Raw genomic sequence first — 6,515 nt, forward strand, 5'->3', positions numbered from 1 at the left:
TGTGATGCTGTGTGCGGGATGGGCTGCAAAGACAGACAAAGGCAGAGGACCAAGCCAGGGACCTTCTATCTGGGCCACATACACAGGCCACGTGCTCATGGCTGGAAATCCGACTCCCCGAGGACAAAGACTGTGGACTGGGAGTCTTCCCCCTTGGGTACAAACTAGGAGCCAGCCTCCTGAGGCTCTGTGGGGCCGGCTGGACGGATACAAATGGAAACCACCAGAGCATAAAGAAGACAGTAAAAACCAGCCCAAACCCCATGATCATTCTCGAGAGCCCATTAACATCTTGGGATTGAGGTCTTCCTTGTGGCCACTAAGGTTCTTGGTGGCCGTTGGGCCCTCTGTTATCATGGGGCTGCATCATTGACATTTGGGGACCGTCCCTTTTGATATGCTTCTGATAGCCTGGCCTCAGCTCTAGTCACCTTTCTCCCAGTCTTTTTATCCCCCACGAAAGATTGAAGGTGGTCTTGCCCTTGGGACACCCCTTCCACGAAGTCAGTGTTTACTCAGCACCCACCCACGCACCGGGCACCACGCAAGGGTGTGCATCTTAGTTACAAGGTTCCTTTCTGTGCTACTTGGCTCATGCAGCTGTTTGGACATTCCCCAGACTCCATGGGGAGCGTGTCCTGCCGGACGGTGGGCCCCATCCAAAGACAACAGGAGGCCACACGGCTTCAGGCAGTGGCCTCCAGGTGCGTGAGCCACTGGCTGCCTAACCGCTCGTGACCGGCAAGCCAGGCCGACATACCCGCCACATGGAGCCCCAGCGCCAGACCGGCCCCAGACACCCACAGAACGGCTCAGCCGTGTGGCTCCTGGCTACACCGTGGCAGGTCCACTCTCCACGGGGCACAGGAAGACATCCTCCGCCTCCGGACAGGGGACTCCTGGCCACCCGGTGCAGCCCAGCAATCCCACGCGGCCCCTGGTTTGCTTTCGTGTTCACTCACAGCCACTTGTGGTCCCTGAAACCAATACCCGGGGACTTTTCTTGGGCTGTGGCATTGATCCTGAGTCCAGGAGGTCAGGAAGGCTCAGGGGGACCCATGTTCCTACCAGCTGCCGGGAAAGCTCCCTCACCCTGTTTCCCTTCCAGCGCGAGGACTGAACTCAGCTGGTTCCTATCCTGCCAGACTGCCCGGCGGCCCAGGGAGGTGGCTCAAGCTTTGTGATGCCCAGAGGAAGGCAGTGCTGGTCCCGTGAAATGGCGCGTGAGCACGGTTATTCCTACTCCTAGGAGTAGGTTTGCCAGTCTCTTGAGCAAGGAGGCCCGCGGTGCTTGCAAGAGAAAACTTGACTGTGGTCTTACAGAGGCCAGAGGCTTGGAGTGCGAAAACCAGACGTGAGACTTGCCCCCAGGGGTGTGTTCCAGGTGCCCTAATGCCATTTGCAAACATTGCTGACATCTCTTGAAATTCTTCATCTTCACTCCAGAGTGAGGCTTGTAAAAACAAAATAGGTTTTTAGGAATGTTTCCTTAGGTCATCATCCTTAAAAACCCTGGCCCAATATTCCTCCTGGCAGCCTGGAGAGGAGGGTGGCAGCATCTCAAGAGGACCAGCTTCGGAGTTAGGACCAGGTTCAAGTCCTGTGTGGTTGGTCCCTGGCTGTGAGGGCTTGGGCCCATTTCTTAACTTCCCTAAAGGTGTTTGCTCCTTCCTGTTTGCCGGCTTGCAGGGGCTGATTGAGGTAATATGTCATGTAGTCCCAAGCACGTGGGAGGGCCCATGGCTCGCTGACCTGGACCCTTGTGGCTGGGCCTAGGATTCTGCATTTCTTTCAGCACTGTGGGAAGTTGTGATGTGCAGAGTCTGAGGACCACACCTCTGCTATGGGCCTGAATTCTGGGGAGAACGGAGGTAGGTCAGTGGCCTGGGGACAGGGGGGAAACCATCCCATGGCCCTTGCAGAGACGCCAAGATGTGTGCTCCTGCTAGCTGCTCACATGTGCCCAGAGGCTGGCTCCACTCTTGGCCTCCAGGCCTCCCACCCCAAAAGACGGTCTTTTCCAGGGACCAGGCTGGCCATGGCATGAGCTTCCTGGGGCTCAGGCTGGCCCTTCTCTGTAGATCCTGGGCCTGCACAGAGGGCCACCCCTTGGTTCTTTGTGTGGGTACCCCTCAACACCCAGCCATCAAGGGCCAGGGGCCTGGTGGACAGCTCACTCCACCCCTGGGTGACGCCTCCTGCCAGCTGCCCACATGGCTTCCCAACCCCAGGATGGCCACTGGGCGCCACACCCAAGCCTGGCTCTCTCCGTCTCATTCCTTGGTGCTTCTGTGTGGACGTGGGTGTAGTGTTGGCAGGAGACGCACTTCCCGCTGGCGTCACAGCTACACCAGCCCATCACTTTCCCTGCCCAGCTATCACCCTTTCGCCAGAAGGAATTTCATGGCATTCCTCCTCCATCACGTCATAGCCCAGATTCCCTGGATAGCACTGCTTGGTTTGTGGTCAGTCTTCCCACCAGTCTGGAGCCTTGTTGAAGTCAGAGACTGGGCCTGAATCCTCTGTGGTCTTCAGCACCCAGCACAAGGCCACTCATGGGAAGTGCTTGGCAAGCACTGGAGGGAGGCATGGATGGATGGGTGGCTGGATGGGTGGGTGGATGGGTGGATTGATGGATGTGTGGGGGTGGGGGGTGGGTGGATGGATGGATGAGTGGGTGGGGGGGGTGGATGGATGGATGAGTGGGGGGGTGGATGGATGGATGGATGGATGGATGAGTGGGTGGGTGGATGGTTGGATGGATAGATTGATGAATGAGTGGGGGTGTGGGTGGATGGATGGGTGGATGGATGGATGGATGAGTGGATGGGTGGATGGATGGATGGATGGATGAGTGGGTGGGTGGTTGGTTGGATGGATGGGTGGGTGGGTGGATGGATGGATGGATGGATGGGTGGATGGGTGGATGGGTGGATGGGTGGATGGATGAGTGGGTGGGTGGATGGATGAGTGGGTGGATGGATGAGTGGATGGATGGATGAGTGGGTGGGTGGATGGATGAGTGGGTGGGTGGATGGATGGATGAGTGGGTGTGGATGGATGGGTGGATGGATAGACAGATGAATGAGTTAAATGAAAAAGATAAATGAGCAAACACATGTGAAAAATTAATTAGTGAATGAGTAAAGGGAAGGTTTGGGTGGGTCCAGATATTGCAGAGGGAAGGAGGACCATCTTGGCCCCAAGTTCCTTAGTGATGGCATTGAGAGCTATGGTCTCGTCACTCCATCAAGTGGGGCTGCTCACCATATGAGATATTGTCTTTCCTGTCACCACCTTGGGCTTGTGCTGTCACCTCAGCCCCCATGGTAGCCCCCTCCCCACCTCTGCCATCTTTCCAGCCCCAGCGCCTGCTGCAGCTCCTGGTTAGCCCCCAGGGTGGGGCTGCCTCCCCTCTGCACACCTGTGACCAGGGACAGGAATCGTTTTGAGCCCCTCACAGGGCCCCACCTGTGTGGTGCTGGGTGGAGGGAGCGGTGGGCAGAGGGGGGACGCATCCTCCGCCCTGAGGACGGACGGAGTCGCATGTCCAGCAGGCACACCATGTGGACAGCCTCAAAACTAATAGGGAGCAGCAAGACTAGACAGAGCTCGGGAGACGGTGAGAAACCCATTTTTCATCTTGCAATATCGTTGTGGCTGAAATTCTTTAAAAATCACCACAAGGAAAAAAAGCGTGAGCCGCTGTTCTCCGCCAGTCCCACTACGTGAACACGTGTTTCCAGCGACGCTCACTTGCCAGTTACAGTGACTGGGGATTGTTTAAGGCATGTGTGTCTACTCCCGTATAGAAGGTCACATAGAATATGACAGAACACGGGATAAAGGCTCGGCCTTCGTCATCCGGTGCAGCGTGCTGGCCTTCCTTAGTGACCCGTGCAGGAGGGGACCGGTGGAAGAGCAGCTCCAGGAAGGGGTGGAGGAGGGGAGCTCAGCAAGAAGGGCTCCGAAAAGTCTCAGAACTTCCCTTGTGGCCATAGTGCTTCTAATCTCAGCTTTTATGTCCTCCTTCCCCGAAGTAACAGCCACAGGGGTGTTATGGCTGAACTGTGTCCCCCCAAATCCATATGCAAAGCCCTCACCCCCAGCATCTCAGAACGTGACCATATTTGGAGGTGGGGACTTTACAGAGGCAATGATAGTAAAATGAGGTCCTTGGAGGGGGTGGGTCCTGATCCAGAGGGACAGGTGTCCCTGTAAGAAAGGAGATTGGGACACAGACATGCAGAGGGATGAGGGGGGGAGAGGAGAGAGGGAGGTCAGAGGGAGAGGAGAGCTGTCCACACACCAGGCAGAGAGGCCTCGGGCGAGACCAACCTGCCCACGCCTGGAGCTCGGACTTCCAGCCTCCAGGAGTGTGAGGAAAGAAGTTTCTGTTGTTTGGGTTCTGTTCTGTGGGTATGGCAGCCCGAGCAAGCCAGGGCACGAGGATTCATTCCTTGTGTGGTCTCTGTGGGCCCAGCCAATGGCTGGACCATTCCACCCATTTCAGATAAGGAAACTGAGGCAGCGAGTGGCTTGGGGGCTGATCCAGTGTCCCTCTGGCCGTGGGGCACATGCACACAGGTATGTGGATTCTAGCTTCTGGTTCTGCTGCCCAGAGGGAATAGGCTAGGGAAATAAAGGGAGATGTGTGTGTCCAGGGAAATCATGGGGCCTGTGGACACTGGGCAGTGTGGACGTCCACAGGGAAGCAGGCTGCCTGGAAAATCAGCGTCCACTTGGCGCCTGCCACGCAGCCGGCATCAGAGCGAGGAAATGGGCTCCGAGGGAAGGCAGCAGTCCAGGGTCAGGAGCTGGATGCAAACTCAGGTCCCCCTGCTCCAGAGTGTGCCGGGCTGCCGGCTGTTTACCATCCACACGTCACCCGATTCAAGAAGTAGGGATCGTCCCCACTCTCCAGATGAGGACACTGATATTCGGAGAGCCTGGTGACCAGCCTGCAGCCCCAGGTGCCCCCACAGTCCCCTGGGGGAGGGCTCCCAAGGGCCAGGGGCCCCTCAGGGCAGATGCCCTGCTAGTCCAGAGGTGGCACCAGGACCCTCGTGTGCCAGAAAGAGCAAAAGGAGACTTGCTGCCTTGTGTTTGTCTACGGGAAGCTCTTCCCTCTAGAAGGTTCCTTCCCTCCCCGCTCTCCTCAGGCCCTTCCAGCCACATTTCTGAAGTCCATGGAGATACCAGGACATACCAGGGGCCACGGAACACAAGCTGGTGGTTCTTTCTGGAGTGTTTGGGGGTGGGCAGGGGGTGTTAAAAATTAATGGAAGACTCTGTTACAGAATAGAAAGCACCAGAGTTTGGGATATCCAGTCCTCCTAGGACCCGTGAAGAACGTGGGCGTCCACTTGGTGGCCCCCAGGTGTGCTCATTCACCTGCAGCCAGGTGAGCCGCTGGGTGCGTAAGGAGCTGGGTTTACACCCAGGCAAACCCTCCTCCCAGAGAGGACAGGCAGCTTGGGACAGGGCACTCGGGGACAGGAGGCCACAGAAGCCTCACCTCTTCACCCCTCCTACTTCCCGTCTGCAGCCACAGTGATGGTGACGATGGGGATGACAGCTCTGCGGATGGAGCCCAGCCCCACCCCTGCCTGGCTGGCCCACGCTGCCTAGGCAGCCGAGACATGGCTTTGCTCAGAAAGCCGTGACACCCGCCAGCCAGGGGGACACACAGCCCTCTGTGGGGACGGGAGGGAAGCAGGCAGGCGTCTTGCCCACCTGCTGGCATCAGATAGACGTCTGATCTGTGTTTGCTCCCTGTCTTCCCGCAGCCAGGCTGGAGAAGTGCCCCCTTCACCGGCTGCCAGGAAGGGATTATTTCATTTCCCTGCTGCGCTCCGGGACCCCAGTGGTTTCCACTGATGCCGGCCTCTGACCAGGTACCACACTTCCCGAGGCCACCTTGAAAATTACTGGGTGGATATGAGCTCCAGGAAGCATGAGAGGCTGCTGCAGCCAGCACCCATCAGTGCCCACATCCCCCCAGCCCCTCCCACATCCACCAGCTCCTCCCACATCCCTCAGCCCTTCCCACATCCACCAGCCCCTCCCACATCCACCAGCTCCTCCCACATCCACCAGCCCCTCCCACATCCACCAGCTCCTCCCACATCCCCCAGCCCTCCCACATCCACCAGCTCCTCCCACATTCCTCAGCCCTCCCATATCCACCAGCTCCTCCCACATCCACCAGCTCCTCCCACATCCACCAGCTCCTCCCACATCCCTCAGCCCTTCACACATCCACCAGCTCCTCCCACATCCCTCAGCCCCTCCCACATCCACCAGCTCCTCCCGCACCCACTCAGCTCCTCCCACACCCATTCAGCTCCTCCCACATCCCTCAGCCCCTCCCACATCCACCAGCTCCTCCCACATCCACCAGCCCCTCCCACATCCACCAGCTCCTCCTACATCCCTCAGCCCTTCACACATCCACCAGCTCCTCCCACATCCCTCAGCCCCTCCCACATCCACCAGCTCCTCCCGCACCCACT

The sequence above is a fragment of the Halichoerus grypus genome, chromosome 3, assembly GCF_964656455.1.
Source record: "Halichoerus grypus chromosome 3, mHalGry1.hap1.1, whole genome shotgun sequence".
Taxonomy (NCBI): Eukaryota; Metazoa; Chordata; class Mammalia; order Carnivora; family Phocidae; genus Halichoerus; species Halichoerus grypus.